At 38.6% G+C, this 21,935-nt stretch overlaps 1 long non-coding RNA gene across 2 annotated transcripts; it reads left to right on the top strand.

Annotated features, from left to right (window-relative positions):
- Window positions 1–11,227: 11,227 nt before the first annotated feature.
- On the top strand, window positions 11,228–21,728 carry LOC148184787 (uncharacterized). Of its 2 annotated transcripts, XR_015771963.1 has the most exons (4): window positions 11,228–11,656; window positions 12,539–12,706; window positions 14,139–14,250; window positions 21,370–21,728. It is a non-coding gene; the product is annotated as an uncharacterized LOC148184787 (long non-coding RNA). The 2 variants fall into 2 exon arrangements; XR_015771962.1 differs by lacking the exon at window positions 21,370–21,728 and having other exon boundaries at window positions 14,139–15,792.
- The last annotated feature ends 207 nt before the right edge of the window (window positions 21,729–21,935 follow it).

The raw sequence follows: 21,935 nt of genomic DNA, 5'->3' as shown, positions 1-21,935 counted from the left end.
GACATCTAAGTGTGGTCCCACAGAACAGGCTGTCCTTGCCTATTTCTCACAGCTAGTGTCACATAAAAAGCCTACATGCTCCAGGCAGCAAGACTGAAAATCCCAGTTCTTATCATTTCTTGATATGGGACCCACTCTTACTTCTGGCCAGGACTTGCCCCCAGTCATGACTTACCTCTTTGGGAACACATGTCTTCTATGGATCTATCAGTGTGTTACCTCTCCTCGTTCTTCTGTAGCTGAGAATGTCTAAACCCCATGTCTTAAAGCTGGCTGGCTGAACCAGTTTCTGTAGCTTCTCACTTTCTCACAATTCACAACAGTGTACGCAGTTCTGAAGATTTAAGGGTACACTGGACAAATTGCAAATGTAATTTAAGTCTACACATTTTCTGCTAGCCCTGCTCTCTAATGATGCCAGTTAGTTTTCTGTCCATGCCCTTTAGTATAGCCATACACCAAGTGCTTCATTGTATGAAGCACTGAAATGAAAAAATCTGTCTTGTAATATCAGCAACAGAGACATGACCAATATGGAAGGAAATGAAGTATTGTTTCTGGAGCACAACAGTTTTTGAAAACTGTTCTTGGCCTGCTGATTACCAATTGCTTGCTGACTTCAGAAGTGCGGCAGCAAACTTGCACATCATATTGGGAAGCTTTTTTCTTCTTTAAAAAATATCTTCTTGATTTTACTTTGGCATTTATTATGAATCAGAATCTCATTGATCTGCTCATGACTTGCATCAGTTTATTACACTCATTAGGCTCATTACACAACTGGCTTTGGAGATGCAACTTCATCTTTGTCAGAGGAAAAGGGCACTTGTTTGAATTGATCCAAATGGTAGTAAAATCAAGACAGGAAAATAAGATTTCTTTTGTTTTATTAGAAGAGTGTAATGTTCCCTTACTGATAATAAAAATTTAATGAAAAGCAATTAGCAAAAGAAATAATTTTCAATAAAAGCAGTAATGTTCTATTAAGTCATACTTGATAGCTCAACAGAACTGTGTTTTATATTCAGTATTAAACTCTATGACAAAGAAATTACAGAAGTTCTGCCAGGTATAATATGATTTATTCACCATGAACATGCAACAGTGACTGATAGTATCTTTTCTGTGACAAGACTAAAATTAAACTCGGGACTTTCAGCAGATAAAAATACCAAAGCACTATCAGCCATGAAGATCTTTGTTGGATCTTAATTCTGATAGTGATTAACATCCTGTGATGGAAGTCATGCTTTATTTCAAGGTTTCATTTGTAAGTGCTGTAAAAATTAATAATAAATAGACCTTTCTAGTGGTTTATCAGTTTCTAATGCCTCCTGGGCTGATAGACTGTCTATAATCATGTTTTATAGGCCTCTATTGATGTGTAGTCACTCTCCATGAAATATTACTGTCTGATATAAGGAAATAATACCTATTAATCACATATTACCCATTGAGAATACATCCAATAAAAAGACATTTGGGGTGATGAGATAACTCCTGCTGCACTGTGCTCTCCTTCAGCAAAATGCCTCTTGCCAAAGCTGGCAGCACTGTTTCCCTAAATCTCCTGTTGCAGGCACACTCAATGCAGTGATAATCCCTTCTCATTTCAAAAAGTTCATGAAAGGAAGAAATAACAAATTGGTGCCTGTCGATCGAAGGGGCTTATGTATATAATTATGATATTAACTCTCTTAGAAACCAAAAACCAGCCCCAAACCTCTATATGCTTTATCATTCCTCTTAGCAATAGAGATTGAGAGGAGTACTAGGATAGTAAATGTCTTTAATTTGGCTCACCCACTACCAAGAGTTTTTTTTAATTGAGCTCTGTGATCAGAGGAATGAAGGAATATTGCTTTCTCTGTTGCTGGTTTCCATGGTTTGAGTAGTGCAAGTTTGGAGGGAAGATTGTACATGTAAATAGCTGATGTCATCTAAGCTTGTCCTCTAAAGTTTTTATACATGAACGGATAAAATAAAGTACAACCAACTATCCTTCTGTGTTTCCAGAATGGTTTTAAGTTATGGAGCAGTAAATCACTTAGTGTTTATGTGATTTAAAGTATCTTTATTTTCTCAGAAATTCTGAGCATAGTCTTATCCCACTTCCAAAGTTCTAATTCCTCTCCTGTTTGGGAAATATTTCAAGTGTTATTTGGACTTGCTAATTCTCTGTTTAATGTCTTGGAGAAGGAAAGAAGAATGTTAAATGTTAGCTGGCATAAAAGATAACAGTTATTTATCTTGTGTTACTTTGTAAAGATAGGTTAGGAAAATAGGTACTGGTTGGAAAGGTCATAGAGAGCTGGGAAAGAAGTGCCCAGGCTGGCAGAAGAGCAGTGGCAGTGCTGGGAAGGCAGGAGCACATCACTGAGTGTGGTGACATTTTGGCAGTGGAAGGGATGCTGCTGATGAAGATGCTCCTGAGAGCTGGGGTGAGGATGAAGCTGGGGTGTTAACTGTGTCAGCCTATGTCACAGTCACCGTGTGCTCCTGCTCAGCCAGATGGAGCCAATGACCACTGTATGGGAGACTCACAGTGTGGCTGCAGAGGGCAAATTTTCCATGTCTTTTATGTCTTTTATGACAAATGTCATATAGCAGGTGTCTGCTCCTTGTATCCAAGGAAGTGTTAATTACTATTCTATGTCTTCACTTAAAGCCCGGGCTCTGGAAAAAGGAATAAGGAGTTCCTGGCTGTGGTGTAAGAAGGAGGTAATAGATTCTGATGGGAGCTTGGTGTGTGCCAGGGAGTGCCATGGGCCTTGCAGCCTTGAGAAGGATTCTGCTTTTTACCAATAGCAAGTGCTTCTATCACTTGGCTCTTCTACTGGTTAGAAAAACTGGAGCCAAAATTCTTAGGAGAATCCACATTTTCTTAGGTCTTCTTGGACATATTGCCTCATTTTAAGATGTCCTGGTGGGTGAGGGAATGCCTTATCTAATGGAATGGGACTGTCAGTAAATAAGAATCTAAATTAAATGAGGATCCATGACAGGAAAGGTGAAATGAGAACTTCTCTAATTGCAGAATAATTTCATTTTGCCACACTAATTATTGAAGTATGAGCTTCATGTAATTATACATGACTGGAAACAGCTCCAGTTAGCTCTCACTATGTTGGCCCAATTAAATTTTACAGCATTGTGTTTGAATACAGCCAGTTACACTCATTAATAAAACTGCAGGTGACAGCACACAAAGGACTTCTGAAAGGAAGGTTAGCATTTACTCTTTATTTTTTTCTCTTTCTTTTGGTGCTGTGTCCTGCACATCTGTGCAGAGGGAGGACTGTACAGCACAGTTCTGTACAAGGCTTGCATCGTCATGCACGCACAGCCCTCGTGTGTGCTGTCCACTGGGAAAGCATTGCTGTCACAGTTTTGCATAAGTTTGTAAGAGAAAAGAGTACAGAGACTTTTGGAAAAAGAAAAACTGTAACAATAAACCAACAGCCCGTAAGACAGAACAAAATAGTAAGCAGAATGACCTGAGAAAATCTCCTCAGACTGAATAATTCCTAAATCCTTTTCTCTGCTTTCTCTGTGTCTCCATCACTTGTCCACTGATTTGAAAGGTCTTGAGTAACACTTTCCTACTTCTGAAAGTTTTTCAAATTAATTTGATGCTAACCTGTTTTGATATTATCCTATTTTTCTTCAATATTTATCCATTCTCACACATCATTTATGTGTGGCTTGTATCCCAGTCCTCTCGGATAGTTTTAATACAATTTTTTTGGTGTGTTTTATCTTTCTGCTCTCTTTGTTACTGGACTCATCCCATGCTCTCAAAAGTGTCAGTGGCTTCCTCACAAGTCCTTTGGTGGATATGCATGCACACAGAGACACACACAGAGGTTGCAAAAACAAAAAAAAAAGTCTGTTGCTCTTTTAGCCTTGTCCTTTCCTTCTCTTTTCAGAGTTATGAATTCCTGTTTTTCCCCCCACCTTTCTCTTTTAATATAGGTCTTTTTGCTATTTAGTGAGAAACATACTTTCTTGACCTTCATTCTTTATCATTGAGGCTGACTGCATAGCATACATGGCCCTAAAAAATACAGTGTTAAAGTGATTAAAATGATTTTACAAAGAGAAAGCCTGCATTGCACATAACTTTAGCTCTCAGACCAAAGACCCAGTGATGCCTGACATTCACTTTATTAGCTACAAACTCAGTGAAATTAATTAATAGATTTATTCTGTGAATTCTTTGACTGGATTTTTTTATTTTCCTATGGTGTGAAATCTTCATACTAAGGACGAATTGTCACAGATTTCAATCACCAAAATGTATTTACACAATTTGCCATCAGTTTGACATTAATTGAGGAACCTGTAACTATGGGAAATTTTGTCTTGGAAAGGAGTTGGAGGTGGTTGAGTCAAGCTAATAAGAGGTATAATAAAAGCAATCTTTTCTGTATCGTCTTGTCCTTTCAGTGAGGTCTGTGCCTACTGTACTGATCCTGCACCTCTTCAACCACACAACATTTTAGCTGGTGATTAGAGGCTTAGGCTGTGTCAGAGCCTGTATTCATGATCAGTATTACAACAAAAAGCATGAGGCTAGAAGAGAGAACTTGAGAGGGACAGAGTAAAATGGTCCTCCAGCTGCTAACCCCAACAAATAAACTAGTTTTAAGCTTGATACTGTAGAAATAGTTATATTTCAGGCCCAGCCTATTAAAAAGTGTCACTCACTGCACTCTCTGTGCTGGAGACATGGGACACTGAGGTGCTCAGCACTTCTTACCATGTGCACCTCCCCAGCCACATAGGTAATATGTGCCCTCTAATTCTGGTTACCAGTGGGATGGTGTGCACAGAGATACCTGTGCTAGCAAGGAGTTCAGCTATAACTGGGAGAGCTGGAGAGGTGTGGGAATCACCCACCCCGGGTGATAGGACATAATCCAGCGCTGCTCCCAAAAAAGCCTCACTGTGTTCACAGGGAGATGTGCTCCAAGGAAGGAGCCCTACTTCAAGCACAGCACCCTGCAAAGAACATCTTTTGTCTTGACAGGCAAGTGCAGCCAGTACTGCACTGCACTGCCTGATCCCTGACCTGCATCCCACAGGACCTTCCCTCAGCCTTGTTGATCTTCAGTAGGTTTGCACAGAGCCACCTCTCTAGGCTGTCAAGGTCCCTCTGGCTGGCATCCCTGCTCTCCAGCATGTCAACCAAACCACACAGCTTGGTGTCATTAGCAAACTTGCTGAGGGTGCCCTCGGTCCCACTCTCCATGTTACTGAGAAAAATGTTAAAAATTACTGGTCCTAATACTGATCTCTGGGGAACACCACTTGTCATTGGTTTCTGTTTGGATGTGAAACCGCTGTCACAACACTTTGAGTGTGACCATTCTTCATGCACTGAGTCCTCCACCCAGTGCTCCATCAGACACAGGTCTCTCCAATTTACAGACAAGGATGATGTGTTGGACAGTGTCAGATGCTTTGCACAAGTCCAGGTAGAGATGTCAGCTGCTCTTCCCACATCCACCACTGCTGTAACCCTGTTATACAGGGTCACCAACTTTTTCAGGCAAGATTTGCCCTTAGTGTAGCCATGTTTGCTGTCATCAATGACCTCTTTATTTTCCATCTGCGTCAGCATAGATTCCAGGACGATCTGCTCCATGACCTTGCCAGGAGCATGACCTTACCATTTCATACTTGACATGAAAACAAGGAAGCATGGTTTAATTCCTACTTATGTCCCTGAGTAATAAAATAAAGACATCAATGCTGTAGGTGATAAGAATGAAAAAAACTAAAACAACCCAAACTTTTTGCCTGCCAATGTGCTCACAAGCACAGAACTTCCCCAAGAGCATTTAAAATAGATACAGAATGTAATCTAAGCCCCACCAATTTAATGGCATGCTTGCAGATTACTTCTTGTCTGTGCTTGCAGAGTACCAAGTGTACATATAAATAAATACATATTACTACAAAAATTAATATCAGCCTTTTTTAAAAAAAAACTTTGTGTGTATATTATCTATGAATTGTAAGAAAAATTAAGCAAAAAAGGCCATGCTTAAAGAATTCTCTTCTGTGATATCTGAAGTATCAAGACAGGCTTGCTCAGAATGTCCTTTAACTGCTCATTTATGTGATGTCTGTGACAGTAAATGGAAGAGGAGCACCAGAGTCTTTCATCATGCCTGAGTAAAGCAGTATTTTACGGAGCTTGTTTTGTGCCATCTACAGTTGACAAAACACTGAGATTGCTTTGTAACATTTGATAGAAATAAATTGAGAGCCTAAAAGATACCTTACACCAAGAAGTCTGCCCAGAAATGTGAGTTTGTATCCAAAAGTTAAGTGAAGGACAAGAGTACTAGTTAGATTTCTGTTCCAGAAGGACACAAACAAGGGGCCAACAAAATTGTAGATGACTTCAAGGACCAGATCTCCATGGCTGTCACCTGGAGTGTGTGTGGAAGGAGTGGCAAACACAGAAAGAGTCAGGGAAGAGCTCTGCTGTTAAGCAGAGATCAGGACTGCATTTAGCACTTACTGCTTTTGTGTTTTTTCTACTCTGTTTGCCAAATGTTTGCACAGTAAGTTTCCTCAAAAAACCTTCACTTTTAGGACCAGCGTTCCCTTAAAGAAAACAGACACTGAGAATATTGAGGCCTACTGAGTCAAGAATCCAGTATTTAAAAAATGGGCCAAAACCTTAGAGATTAGATTTCAAGCATGGTGGCTGGATAAGTTGGGAAATGTATTTGTGCTACCGTGGTACAAAAGCAGAGGGAAAAAGTTAAAATTCTGACTGTATTGTTTTACACTGCTTTCAATTTCCTGAAAATGAAAGGAGTCATCTGCTTTCATCAAATGAAAGGAGAATATATGTGACCACATGAGGAAGCAAGTTCTCCCTGTACTTTGGTTCTTGATGTGCTTTCCCTTGGACATAGCTGATTGTGGATTTGGAGAGTATTTCACTGGTCCCAGCTGACTCATCCATGGTTTGGCTGAGGCTGATCAGCCTTTTCTGCCACTGTTTTTTATTTCTTTTTGTGCTAGTTCCATCTCTAAATGTTCAGAGAACATGGCCCATTACACTTGATTACTAAGAACATCTTGCAGTCTCTCTTCAGAAGAAAGCAATGAAAGTTTTACCTTACAAAGCAAGAGCAGGAAATAAAAGGCTGTTAAAAATTAGAGAAAGAAAAAAGACAGGAAAAACTGACTCAGTAACATAAGTACTGCATAAAATAGCAAGAACACTGCAATGTCATTTGAAGTTATGATTTAGACAAATATGAAGCATTTGCATTTTCAGCCTCAAACATGTAATTTCTTAATCACAGTTTTTTATGTGATTACAGCTGCAAAACCCCCAGAAGCTCTTTTTTTAAAGTTTTAATTTTTTTCTTGTTTTCATTTTTTTTTGAGCTAACTACAAATGGTTTGGGAGAAATTTTAAAGATGAGAATTTGTGTTTGGTTTTGATTACTGAAATTTTTATTTTGATGCTTTTCAAGGGTGTATTAGAAAAGAATGCAAAGTTTCCTGATGAAATGTATTTTCAGTCAGTTTTTTTTACTTGGAAGAAATGAATCAAAAATTTTTAGTCAGTTTTATCAAGCAGAGAGTTGTTTAGGATTCTGCGTTCAGCAGTGGAATCTATGTAAATATTATACATTTTCATTTTCTCTATGTTCCTAACTGTGCTTTCTGTTACTAGTTTCTTTGCATAAAGTACTAGATTGGTACCAATATGCTTTTTTCCCAAGTCAAATGGTTAAATCCTTCAGCAGTTAAATAAGATTTCACCCATTTCAGTGAGCAGACTATGCTGAGTGGAGGGCTGATAAGTAAGTGGAGCAGACATTGAGTATGTATGACTGGCTGCTGTCTGGAAAACAGGCAGACAGCATTTGAATTCTGCCCAGCTCCCCAAACCCAACCACATCTTGGTTGCAAAGTCCACGTCTACATTATTATTTCAACTTGGATCTGGAGTGTGCTTTTGAAACAAATCTGATCAACTCTAGTACGTTTTTGTTCACACATTTAAGAGCAAGTTCAAATAAATGGGTTCCTTTCAGACAAAACAGTCAGATGGTGCACTTGTGTGCTCATTCTACTAACACACACCCAGTCTGTGGACATTGGTTTCAGATATTCTGAAGCAGAAGTCCCAGAACAAGTGTAGTGTGAATGTTGGATCCTCAGCATTGTGTCTCTTACTGTGGTTGTTTCTTGCACCTTACAACTGATTCAGCCAAAGTCAATACTCAGTGTTCAATAGCTTGGTGGAAATCAGAGAGAAATCCTCAATTATATACATATATACATATATATATACATACACGTATATATATACATATTAATACACACACACACACATATATATATATAAATGCTTTTTTATTATGAAAGTAGGCTTATATTTTATATCTGGAATTCAGCTAATGGGCATGATTTTGCCACAGAAGTGAAGCCAGATGAATGAGAAGGAGTCAAAGGAGTTCCACCTGAAAGACTGGTGCTGTAGAAGCTGAGGAATATAATCCAGAAAAGGGATAATTTAAGTTCTTACTAATGTATAGGCTGCAATTGTGAATGCTGTCCAAAGCTTGTACAGTGTCACCACATTGTACAAGCACAAGCTCACCTCCCTGAGAAAATTTTATTCTATATAACTGTTTTCTAACGTTCTACAGCTGGATTTTCTCTAGTATTACAGTGTTAGAAACCTTGCTCCAAAGGTTGATTCTAGCTCCATGACACTTTCCAGCTTTACATCTCATGTTCAAATGAGTTATAATTCAAGTTCCTTGATTTAAACAAATCCTTTCAGTAGCTCTTTATCTCCTGAAACAGATTCTTCCATAGAGAACAGACATAGTGTTTCAATTTTCAGGACAGTGCTGGGATACTTGTACCCAGAGTGAAGTTTGGACAGCTTCCCATGGTTTATCCATGAAAGCATCCAAGGTATTTTCTGGGCTGTCCTGCCACAATCAAAGACAAGCCCCACCACTGGGGTTGCTGATGGGTTGAACTGTAAAAAAAGTATGTCAGCATTTTATTCAGGATGAAGCAAATGTGCTAAAAGCTTGCACTAATAAACAGGAAACATATGTTTGCCTAAAGCAAACACAATTTTTGCTCATGCAAAAGTCATGAGTATGTGCAAGGAGTCTCTGAGGTTTTTGAACAGTTTTTAATATGAGATGAAGCAGCTAGGTAATAGACTTTGGCAATGCTGAGAAGAGGAAATGAGAAGAGAGTCCATAATCTTTAGGACTATCACTCTTCAAGTATCTTAAAAGAGAAGAAATGGGAATTGGCTATAACCTGGTCTTGTGTGTTAGCATAGGTACAATTGCAAGCAATATTATTAGCATATAAATTGATATTGTGCAAAAGCAGTCTTTTGTTTGAGGGTACTGGCCACGACACTGCAAAAAAAGAGAAGCTTACGTTCTAATGTAGCAGAGGAAGCAAACAAGCAATTTACACTGTAAAAACTTGCTGTTCCAGAAATGTGACTGGAAAAACAATCTATTTGTAAGCAATCTTTATGCTGATTTGGGAAATTTTGGAATACAATTGCTTTGTTCATCAATCCAGCATTGGTTTCTGTTAAGGCATTTGATCCTCTTGAAGGGTCCTCTTGAAGATTTTAACACTGGCAGAAGTGTGAGTATAAGAGGATCAGGATATAAATGCTGCAATTAAGATTTTTTAAAAAAAAATATTTTCAATAACAAAAAATTAAGATGTATATTCATAGCATAAGGAGCATCTGCAGGTCCTCATTTCACTGATTCATAGCCAAAGAAACACCCTCACCCAACAACAACAACAGGTAACGTCACTCATCCAAAAGCCATAGCTCTGAGTGTATCTTTGAAGCACTGAGTCACTTTTTATTAACCCACTAGGGGAGGATCTGTAGGACTTTTCAAAGGCTTGAACACTGGGCATGAGTCTAAATATCATGCTGAACACAACCTAAATGAGTAGCTAGGCAGTGCTTCTTGATCAAAACCATTTTGGTGTGAGATGGATGTTTCCACAGTTAACTAAAGCATGGCACTTTGCCTCTGCTGGAATTTTACAGTGCAAAGTGTGCTGCTTGGGGTGTTTATGATATAGAGTAGTGCAAGCTCTATTAGGCAACCAGTTAGAGGTAAAAACATAAACTCTGTGTGAAGATTATCTGGGTAATTAAATGACTAAGTAAGCATTATGTCAGATGGGGGGAGGATATTGTTATTAATGATTATATTAAATTTTGACAACAGAAGGCAGACAGGTGTCTTCATTCCCCTCCAGATGATTATCTCTTGATAAATCAAATTCCCCTCAGCGGCCTTATTGTGATTTCAGAACAGGCATATTATTAACAGTACTGTGTTGTTCTATATTGGAAAAGATAGACTTCAGCAGGCTGAACAGAACTGCCAGCAGAGCTGCACAAATCCCATGGATCAGTGTTTGGACTGTTAACCGGACTTTCACATTGCCTATTTGCCTCTGGAATGTGAACTTCCAGTGTTCATTTTCAATGTATATCCTAGTGGGTAAACCTTCATGAAAATATAGTTAAGTTTAGGAAACTAAAATTACTATGATGCTAAGAATAGTCACCTTCTCCTTGTCATCACCCACCCCTGGTGGCCCACACTGTTCTCTCTTTAAAAACAGTAGTAAATTGGGCTCCCCAGCTCAACCAGGAGGTCCATGAAGCAAAGTGTGCAGCTGTGTAGGGTACAGATGCCAGAGGAAAGAGTCTGCCCCATTGCCTATATCTGAGGAAGCAGAACTGTTGCAGTGTGCTTCTTGTTAATGGTATGTTGTGTTATTGCTCAAGTTGATGGTTTGGTCCAAATGAGACTCTCCCACCCCACACTGTCAATCTACTCTAAGTCTCCAGTCAGTCCTATCTTAAACTCACCACATGCTTGGAATTCCAGTTCGGAAATCCCCTAAACTTTGACGTTTGATTAGTCCATGTGACCCAATTTTCCCTCCCTCCCTGCCTCATTGGATGATGGTTTTGTGAACCCTGCCTTTTACCCTGCCCAGGATATCTCTGATTAGCTGATGCTTTGTACCCTCCCTTTGGACCTCCTCCCTATTTCAGCTGTTGCACGTTCGCATTTTCTGTCTTTTGCCCCCGAGATTGCCCAGAGCAATAAATCCTCTATTATCCCATGCAAAAAACCTCCCTCTCATCCTTGTCTCCTCAGAGCACAGACTGACAGCCAAAAAGCCATAGAGCAAGTGCTCTGGTGGCACCTTGGGTCATCCTGCTCCTGGGGTGTGACCCACTCCTGGTGCAGGCTGAAGTGACAGAGCCAGATCAGCTCCAGCCCGATGTGGTAAAGAACAGACTTTTCTAGCCTGACAAGCAGTACATCTCCGGAGCCCTCTGCTCTTGCTGGACATCTGACCTTGTAGCTGGGAAGATCCTGGACAGAGACAGGAAGAAGTTTCTTGCAGGACACAGGAGTGTTCAGAGAAAGGCACCTGCTTCTCCCAGGGCTATGAGGTAGCTTCAGAGGCAGCACAGCTTCTGTGGCACAGCCATTTCTCACTCCCCATCCTGGCTGCTGGGAGCTGCTCTGGGAAGTCTCCCTTCTGACTGAGCACTGGGACTGCCGAGTTGTCTCAGGTACAGATGCCAGTAGGTACACATGGCTGTGCAAAGCTCAGGGTGTGCTGTGCTCTGCTGGGCATTTAATCCTGATACAAAAGATGCACTGTTTGTTTGTTTGTTGGTTTGTTTGTTAGAATATTGCAGGCATCAATTTTTCTCTCTTGCCACTAAACAGAGAAAAGCAAACCCCAAAACATTTTAATGACATAGGTTAATCTGCTTTTGTGTTATTAGTATGATGTATTAATACAGGGACATGGACTACTTTCTTCCATATTTAGTTAGTGTGGGTATGCAGCTTTGCTCATATACAAAAAATAAATCTGAAAAAAAAAGGTTACTATTTTAGTTTTAATTTATACTCAAAGACAAGAGGTATGGTTTCTCTGCAATAGTTACATTTCAGCTATTTGAAGCCAGCTGAGTGCCAGCTGTGTGCCCACAGCCTCTCAAGGGTGTGATTATTTAATGATAAAACTAATTTTCCTCAGTGCTCATGATTACCATTGCAAAAATTATTTTAACATAAACTGAAGTGGTGAATTTTTGAGCTGTCAAAAGGCAGGGCTGGTTACTCAGAATATTGAGCAGCCTTTTCAGCGGAGCTGTGGAAAGTCCCATAAAATAACACTACCTGTCAAAATCTAGGCTGAAGTCTAGAGTCCAATTTATCTTAGAGTGGCAAATAGTCTGCCCAGCAGAAAAAGAAAAATTTCTACTACGCCACTAACATCATAATTTTTTGTTGTATTTTCTTTTAAGACAACAGTTCTTCCAGGTTAAATGGGCTTTATAAGCATTATATTTAGCATCCTCTGATGCCAAGACACTGCATTGGGAAAAACTCTCTCTTCGCTCATGTTCAGAATGAGCCAGAAATGGTCCTTTTGATTACAGAATTATAGAATAGTTTGTGTTGGAAGAGACCTGTAAGCTCATGGAGTCCATCTGTGCATGAAGATGAAGGCTGAGGGATGTGGTGGACACTGAATAGGACCTTAGAAGATGGGGTGAAATTTTGAGGCACACAAAAAAGCCATCGTGATGATTCTTATGAGATATAAGGTACCCTCATTTTAAGGAAAGCATTTGCATAAATCACTGTTTATACTTTCCCTTCTTTTCCAAGTGATGATGCACCCCCACCATTGAAAGGTCTGCCAAGGACCATCCTGTCTTCAGTATTTGGAAAGGCAAAGGAATGAATGACATCTAATTTCTTATTCTTCTTCTGTTGAACTAGATATTATACACTAAAAAGGACAAGAAAATGCATTTTTAACTTCATGAGATAAATTGTTAAGGTAGACCCAAAAAATACTTCTAGGCGGGACCTTTCCAAAAATGGAAAACTATAAAAAAATTTAACTTCTAGTTGCATCTAGAACTTGTAGATCTTGATGCGTTCTTATTTTTTATATTTCTCTAAATTTTAAAAAATATTCTTAATTTCTCTTTAATTTTTCATTTCTCATTTGACACCTGAAACGGCTGCCAAATTTAAAAAGAGAAAATCTAGTTCCAAACAATTTTGGTTTAAAAATAAAATATTTTAGTCTTATTAAAGTAAAACATTTGATTTTGAAGCTTTTAAATTTTTCATATTAAAATATGGTTTTTATTTATGCCTCTCTAAAAGTTTAATATTTGGATAACATTATTAGCAGCTAGAAAAAAACCCCAAACCTTCTAATTTTTGTGTTCATTAGCAGAATCTGCCACAGACCGATGGTTCCAATTGATGAAGACAACATAAGCCTAGAAAAACCACCATTAGTCATAAGCATGGGTTTTCTCTGGAGAATTTCAACCACCCTCTGTTTGGGAGACCTTGCCAGATGGCAGCTGATTGCAGTGCAAATTTCTAAGGACAAAGTGGTACCAGCATTTGCTGTTTGATAGTTGTCAAAAAATTGCAGGATTAAAATTTCTGTATTTTTAGGTGTACTGCACTGAAAGAAGCAGCCATCTTAAAATTAAAACCAAGGGATAGAGTATGGGGTATAAAGACTATATCTGAGGGTTATTATTACCCTGAGTTATTATGTAAATTATTCCCCTTGCTCACAAATACACACATGCTTTTTTTCATCCTGATTTAAAACATAATTGCAGTCCTTGACAGATTGCCATTGAATTTTTTCTCATAGAATGAATTAAAATATTGAAAATAGAAAAGTATAGAATGGAACATTATGTCCTATTATACTAATCAAGTGTACTAAAACTAACCCCTCCACCCCAAAACTACCTCCTGCTGCCATCCATTGCATCAAGATGGGTTATGCATGAACAAATCCACTTGGCACTTTGCAAAATGAGGTCATGATAAGTGTATGAAAAAAATGGAATCAAAGCCCTTTATAGCTGGCAGGATTCTGTCTTTGTAGCAAATGAGTGTAAATTAGGGCAGCAAGATCATAAAAGTGCTATAATTCCTTACAAGACCAAATTATAATTTCCTGTTTCCTGACTGTCCGTTTACCTTTTCCTACAGGATGCTGTAGAACCAATGGCAGGAGTTGACTGAAAAAAGAGACCTATCATTTGTCAGGAGGGTAGGTCCAAGGAAATCTGTAGAAGAGGATGCTCTACATGTCACTTCATGGGTAAGAAATCCTCCTGTACCTGATGGTCAAAGGACAGGGCAGCAGAAGGAGGCAAAACAGAGCAGCATCCACCCCTGACTTGGAGCATCCATTATTAGGACCTCTGTAAGACTTGCTTCCCCTCCACAGTGTTTTTTTATGGGATCCCTTCTGCAGTTATATTTAACTCAGACTGTAACAAAAGGTCTTTTTCTACTTAGAAATAACCAGGAAGTGGGAATATAACTCACCATCTTCAGAGGGGCTGTTTTTATGTACTGTAGCAATTTAATTACCGTGACAGTTAGTCAATGCAATAGAGCCCTTGTGTAAACGAGGCGGAGCTCTTTTTCCTTTATAAATTAACTTTGAAGTATTTCTCTTCATTTTGGGATCAATGAACTTGAGCAACATCAAGCTCTTGGTGCACCGAGTTTTTTGGGAGGTGAGTTCCAATTCAGTTCTGAGTAGCGTCTTTGGACATATTAAACCAACAAATCTAAATAAATTAATAATTGACTTTGGCTTTGAATTGGTTGGAAAAGATTCCCCAACACACATTTGGGTATGCCTCACTTTTATATTGTTGGTGATGTGCACATTTGGCACATTTTCTAGACAGTGGCTTCCTGTAGCAATTCCCCTCCTGAACACTTACGCTTTAAACAGTTGCAGATTTCTGAAAGGTCTCCCAGGAACTCATCTCTTTTCCTTTCACTTTCCTTTACACACCAATGGCAGGACATATTTAACACACTGAGCATTTGATTAGGTCAGTGGCTTGTTTCTTGTGGTATCACGTCCTGGAGCTGCTCCTCTCTGCTCAGTACAGTTTAGTGCCCTGTCGACTTTCAAACTATTTGAAAATGCACTTCAGATGTGATAACTAATTTTGCATAAAGAAAAGACATGATCTAATGTACCAACCTGAAAGGATCGTGTGAAGAATAATTTCAGACGTTTGCATATATTGAAGCGTTAAGAAAGATGTTCTTCAGTCATTTAATGTGCATACACATTTTCAAGACCAGTTTCTAAAAATGTGACTACTCAACACATTATATCCTCTCAACTTGTAGTCTGAGTAATTCAGGTATGATTCTATTTCAGGTAGCAATGAAAGGAAGAAAAAAGTTAATAGAGGTAAAAGAATAGAGGTAACCCTCTCCTCATAGTGACGCATTTTTGACTGTGGCAAGAAGAGAAGTGCTGGCCTGGTTTTTACATATTAATATTTAACTTTGTATTTAGAATTTGCCAAGAGAATTTTAATTATAGTACAGATAATTTCTTTTCTCACTAATGATTTGAGAACCTGGCATTTTTTTTTTTGCCACTGCTTGTCATGTAAGATGATGAAATGGGGTTCAGTTGCCTTAACAAAGACTATTTTGACTATTTTAGACCTTCAAGGATGTACCCACCTGCCTCCACTAAAAGGATACAAGTTCCTCTTGGGTCCCAGGTTATATCTGCCAACATTCATGGATGCCTCAGATACCTTGGAGGATCCAGAATGGGTGTTTGTGCTGAGGCAGCTGAAACCCATTTTAGCTGCCTTTAAAATTCTAATTTGAAGTTACTTTTACATATTTTCAAAAGCTATTGATTTTTTCTGAGTGGTTCAATATGGACATTCAGTTTATTGCTTTATATCTGGAAACTGTGCCTTGTAATTGAACTCTTATATTAATATTTTCCTTGCCTGTCAAATAATATTTTGACATCATTAAACATTATTAAATTCACTATAACCCGGAAGTAACATGCAATTTTGGGGTGTTGGTTAAAATAAGAATTATCCAATCAGGACTCAAAAACTACACAAGGTCTCCTTGGTGGTTTGTTATAAATTCCTGGTTTGTCAGTTAAGTAAGTGGTTCTATTGGTTAGTTCCTACTAGCCTATCTTACAAATATATAACTTTTAAAAAGCATGAACAATAAACATGATTTAGACTAATATTGAGGTTCCACTGCTCTGGCTGTTTGGGAATCATGACACTGCATGAACTACAAATACTCAGGTCTGTGCTGAATGCAGAATTAGTGACATATAAAATTAAAAGTTTGTGGTTGACACGGTTTTTAGCTAGCTTAAGCTAAATACTGACTTTTTGCAAGTTTTTGCATTAATGAAATTAAAGTGCCTCATCTGTACGGGAAACAAACTTGGGAAGAATTGCGAACACAGTAAAATGAAAATTCTCTTTTGAGAATTTTGTGCTCAGACGATATGGAGATGGGTAGCAGCATAAAATCTTAAAACAAATTTGAACAAATGTTCAAATATTCCCCCAGCACACATTTACGATATTTGCAGCTAGTCATCCATTTCCTACTGAATGCTATGTTCTGGAAACCAAGCGAAAAAAAGCCAGTAGAGAGGTTAATTAATCATAAATGAGTCTCATACTAGAGAATTTTTATTAGCCATAAAAGACCACAGTAACAGCTCCACCCTATGTATACAATAAGAATATGAAATTATTATGGATATACTGGGCTTTTTTCACGGATTTGCTGTTTTATACTATAGGGAAGACAGAGTGCGACCTTCTCAGAGGCCCCTTACATACATTGACCAAAACCATAAACCTCTGAAGAAGTGTAATTTTGGTAGACAACACCATTTTCATTTTGTTTCTTATAAAGTGAATACCATGCAGATAACCCTGTATTTTATTAAAATACTGGTGAAACACAAAAATAGTCATTGATAGGCATAAGGGAATTATTTTGATATTTCCATGTAATGGTCTTGCACAGTAGTTTGCCAGGCTGTCACGTGCAGATTGAACTGCACAGAAACATAGTCCTGGTACTTGGTGTACTACTAATGTCTGATTATGACGTGATTTGTTTTTTTGAAGAGGTTAGAAATGCACATGTGTAGAGCTACTAAGAATTCTGTGCTGTCTTGCAGTTTTTCTGTTCTTGAAGAATTGGTGTGGATGAGTACCTGAAGTATCTGAACATTTGAAAATTTTATTATGGTATTTAGGTGATTTAGGAGAGCAAAATAGATATGCAGATCATCTCTCTCCTGTGAGAGGAATTTGTATGACCATAAAAAAGGATGCAGAAGGAAGACAGCTTGGATTTTCTGCTTGTTGGAGAATTGCTTCAAGAAATAACTCAGTTCAGGAATATTTAGTAAGTGAATGTTACTCTACCTGAACCAGAATAGTTTAATTCTGGTCCATATTTTGAATATTAGGAAGGATCAGTTTGCACTGTTCTAGGCAGTGTTCTTTCCAAGGCAAATTTACTGTTATTTCTCATCTTTTCGGTGTGAAAGTAAGAGCTAAACAATTAGGCTTATGGAATAAGCCTATGAAAGACGAAAACCAGGGGATGAGTCAGGAAAATTGAGCAAAAAAGATGGCTGAGGAGTTAGCTCCATGTTTTAGAATCTTTTTATTTGCTCATATCTCTGTTGATTTGCTTGTTTATTTAAACATTTTTTGTTTTTAAATTTTTCAAACAATTTAAGAAGGAAATTCCATGGAACAGTGTCAATAGAAGGGTATTTCTGGGTAGGTTAAGTTAACTGACATGGAAAAATACTTCCATTTATAGTGCAAATTAGGAAGAATTTCACTGAAAAAAATTACTCCTGTTAAAGACTAATTATAAATGAGCTTCAGTGGAAAATTTATATGCTCATTTGGGAAGGATCTCTGCTTTTGCCTTGAAGTGCTGAATGATGATTAAAATAAAAGGTATTCCTGCAGTGGGGCCAAATACACTATGAAGGCTGTACTGCACAAGCCCCAGGTTTCCATAGTGTGGAACCCTTAAGCATCAACTCATGTTTTCCAATTAGGACTGACTAATGTTCCTCTGTGTGTGGCAAAAATATAGTCAGTTGTTTATTCCTCCGGGAAGCATATGAGCAGAAGCCCCCACTAAAATTATGTATGTGTATATATATATATATATATATATAAATAAACATTGTAGTCCTTTGTTATGATTGAATATATATCACGCTATTTTTTTATTTTAACCCTCCCACCCCTGAACTATTTAGGATTCATTATAGTATAGTGTGAGGTTTAGCCTATGCAAAATGGTTGCCTGCTGAGTAACAAAGAAGAGTTATGAGGAAATAACTGAAAAAATAAACTTATTAAATTATCCATAGCTTAGGCATGCATAGCTTGGATCATAAAAGATTTAACCAAAGGCTGGAGCAGGGCTGCCCAGCTCCTGCACTGTGTGAGTCCCAGCTAAAGCCTGTCACACAGTATCTGGGCTCAGTGTCCAAGTATATGAGTATGGAAGCAGTGTTAATGCTGTCAAACCTTATCTGAGCTTCTGGAAGCAGAACAAAAACCAATTTTATGGTATTTTACATTATGTGAGTTAATTCAAACTATGTTTTACAAAATTGACCCTGGACACAAGGGTCCAAGCAAGCATAGAAGGAAGAAAGCAGATTGAGGACCTCCTCCAGGTTGGGCAGGGAATAGGGCTGGGGATCTTTTTAGAAATTACTGACCCATAAGTGTGAAGCATAAGAAGTATTAAATAATATGTCTGCATTATGTACTGCTTTGCCTGAAATGTTATTCCTCACAGAAGGCATCATATTTATTACCACTTTTAATGGGAAATGTCAGAAAGGTTTGTAAAGCGAATTTTCCCAGAATTTTAGACCTAGTTCTTCGTTTTTTGCAGCTTGTTGGATTTCTTCTATTCAATCCCAAGGATATTTATTTTCCCTCCCCGTGATTTGCTCCTATTGGAGGATGATAGAGATCCTAGATCTCTTCCTTAGATTAGCACCACAAAATATTACACAATTTGATTTTAAACGAGAGCAGATCAATTTCAGACGTGGTGTAGGGGTAGTGCACTTTTCTCTGGCTGCCATTTTAAATGTTCCTGAGCCATCCCTCTGTGCCTTGATTTGCTCATACATAAAATAAAGGTAACAGCCTTTGGCTTAATTTTTTAACCAAAAATCTCCAATACCTGTTGGGGAAGAATGAGATGTATATGCTTAAAGTTCATTGCTATGCCCACCACATGCATGTGATGCTTGATACCTTCATCCCCTTCACTCCCCTCCCCTTCCCCCTGTATTCCATGCTTAGATTTTGGCTGTGCCCTCCTGTTTCACCTCTTTTCTAGTTTCTGTTTACATCTAACTCATCACCTGTTCTTCTTAGGGTCTGAGCTGCTGCACATTTCCCATGATGAATCTCTATCTATATTACCTGAAAACATGCTTAGTTGCAATAAAATTCTTGTTTTTTTGCTTCTAGTGTTTGCAGAATTTCTTGATTAGAATCCTCAGCAGAACTAATTAATGTAGCCTATAAAGGTGTATTTATACATGTAAGTGATCTGAAAAATGTTAAATAAGTGGTTGACATTGTGCATTACAATGGGATTGCTCAAAGTTCATGAAGTTAAACCTATGCAGGATGTTGGAGCATCTGGGGCCATTGATTTAAAGCAGCACACATTCATTCACAAGGCAGCAAAACTCTCTGGAGCTGAGTACTGTGGTGAACTTGGATTTTCTTTAATTTTTTTTTCACATGACGGTTCTTGACCCTCTGAACAGTAAAGTCTGGATCCTCTTCAGGAGAGTAGGATGTTCCTTCTTGTCTTACTTTCACACTAGGAATACTGTCTGTAAACGTGATAAGATTGATAACTCAGACATTAGTATTGGTAATTAAAACAGTTAAGGAATAAACCAGAGGGAAGAAGAGGAGCAATAAATGGGTATACAAGGTTATCTCTAACAGGTTGACTAAATTAAGATGTGCCTAAGCGCTATGCCTTTTCTAGCCTGGATGGTCTTTAAATGTCTCTGTGTCAGCTCTGAAGTCAGTTGTCCTAGAAGAGGGAACAGACTCTGGTGACAGTGGGAGTTTGCTGCTGCACACTCACCCAAGACAGCTCATTGTCTGCTGACAGCTTGTTTCACATGTGGTTTATAAATGAGCCCTCAAAGGCCTGATGTTTGGATATCCAGTTGAAAATTAATTTTTCATCCAAAACCCTAAAACAGATGGTACTTGGCCAGTACTGCTGTTTGGAGCATTTCAGTGTGTAAATAGCTAGCCAGTTTCTTTTGATGAGGGTCCTCTTCTGATTCAATAAGCTATAATCCTCTTTTAAATGTTTGGACAAATCATTCACCAAAGTCATGGCAGAAGGATTAAATGTGCAGTTCTACACAACTCCTAGAATTCCTAAAATACCTGGCTGAAGCTGGAGTCTGATACACACCAGAAGCTGTGGGAAACAAAAATGTATTTTCTAGTCTCAGTGACAGGAACTAAATTAGAGCTCAGAAGCCAAACACCTTTGCTGGAAATAGTCTGATACCTGCTGATGCCAGTAATTGCAGCTACTCTGCTAAAATAAGCCAGAGTGATCATTGTCACTGGCAATCTGCTCTGAGATAGGAGCTACTGCAAAGCAAAGGGCTTGATACCAAGGTAGCATGTGCCGATATCACAAGATGACATGCACTATTTCTCTGGAGGCTTCTAGTAGATGTCAGACACCTGGCATGCCTTCCCCATGCTGCATCTGCAGGAAGCCATTTCCTTGCATTCTTTCTGTGGTGGACTACTTTATGGGTTTGGGCCATCCTCTACATGATTTGGCTGTACAGCAGTTTGGATACCAGTGTTTTGCTCTAAGACATGGTTCTTTGCCAGATCTTTCACTTTAATTGTACACAATTTGTTTTAGTAGAGAAAAACAGAGGGTTGAGCTGCTTTGAGCTGGCAATGTTGATAAAAATCTGGAAGAGTCTTTTGCCTCATTAAAAAGGTCTTTGGAGACATGTTATTCTTATCTTCAGTTTAACAGTTCAGACTTTGGATGGTATGTGCACTTAAAAATAAATTACCTTTGGAATAATACAGAAGGTGATGAGATTTTTTGAGACAATGAATGCATTCTAGCTCTGTAAAAATTTCAGTTTTCTCGAGGAACCAAGGCTAATATATGTAATACTTGGATTTTTCCAGCAGCATGTTTCGTGCTGCAGCATGCCAGGAAGAGAAAAGCCCATGCACAATGCACCAGATGTGCACAACTGTTTGTACAGAGAATAAATCTTCAAGACAGGCTGCAGCAATGTATTTTTCTTCATCCCTTACAGCAGGCTTGAGAAGAGTGCCTTTTAGGCAGAACTCTGAGAAGGATGAATGTGTATTATCCTCAGCCTGAAATGCTCGTGTGGCTGTGTTCACCCTCTCTGAGCTCCTCAGTTGTGCCCATGCTCAGTCCTGGAGACGATGCTGCTTCCTAATCTGCAAGGCACTCTGCTGGCTGCTTCCTCTGGAGGACATCCCTTTCTCATGCTATTCATGGGATTTCCAAACAATGAAATTTGCTACTATATGGCTGCTTAACTGAAAATAACCTAGTGCTAAATAGCTCTGATTGTTTTTAACGTTTGTGTGAGGAGGGAAAGGAGGCTTTACAAACACTGCTGGTATGAGGGGTCACTTGTCATTGAGGAACCACAGCTGTATCACTTACAGCCATTAGGAACTGCAACCATGGTGGCAGCCAATAAGATCAGAATAAGAACACAATAAATACCTGTTGCCTTATCCTCTGATTTAGTGCTTACTAACATGATTGTACATTTTTTATTTATTCTAGATATTATGGTCTGTCTAGACATTACTTTGTATTAGTTTTTTTGTAAAACAGTGCACA

This window comes from Pseudopodoces humilis, chromosome 2 (assembly GCF_049639895.1).
Source record: "Pseudopodoces humilis isolate 2021_Gansu_Grassland_sample_001 chromosome 2, ASM4963989v1, whole genome shotgun sequence".
Lineage (NCBI taxonomy): Eukaryota > Metazoa > Chordata > Aves > Passeriformes > Paridae > Pseudopodoces > Pseudopodoces humilis.
This window is presented reverse-complemented; position numbering and strand designations above follow the sequence as displayed.